The sequence below is a fragment of the Trachymyrmex septentrionalis genome, unplaced genomic scaffold (assembly GCF_001594115.1).
Source record: "Trachymyrmex septentrionalis isolate Tsep2-gDNA-1 unplaced genomic scaffold, Tsep1.0 scaffold20, whole genome shotgun sequence".
In the NCBI taxonomy this organism is placed as follows: Eukaryota; Metazoa; Arthropoda; class Insecta; order Hymenoptera; family Formicidae; genus Trachymyrmex; species Trachymyrmex septentrionalis.
In genome coordinates, this window is record NW_017305180.1 from 5077259 (window position 1) to 5077883 (window position 625).

Sequence of the window (625 nt, forward strand, 5' to 3'; positions counted from 1 at the left end):
AATTAGTATACTATATACATATTTGAACGTATTCGAGAAAACTGCCAGCTCCTCTTGAGCAGCATATAACTTCGTTGTGAAGAAAAAATTTCAACTAATAAGATAAAGAACAAGATATTTGACTTTGACACAGCTTTTGCCAGATTTATGATAAAATGAGTCGGCGATCCAACGACGATGACATAATTTCAGTGTGTACTGTGGATTATTCGTGTTTATCCGGTGTGGGAATTTCTTATGCAAATTGCCACGTCGTGTATCAGACAGGTCTAGGACTGTAAGCAGCTACAAGCAGATGTGTGTGGAACAAACGCGGAATAACAATTTATGCTAATTCGCATGTTTTTCTTTATAATAAACAGACATGCGTTCGTTTCAGTATAATCAGTATACATTGTTTGTGGACAGTTAGAAAAAATTAATGAGTGTTGAGAAATTTGTTCTTGCGTGTAGAAAGCGAAAAAAATTTATTTTATTTCTTTCTATAAATATAATTCTATATTCTAAAATATAGCAAGTTATAGATGGGTTAATAAACTAAATAAGTTCATAAAAAAGTATAAAAAGACAAGAACAATTTCTCAAAAAAAAAAAAAAAAAAAAAAAAAAAAAAAAAAAAAAAAAA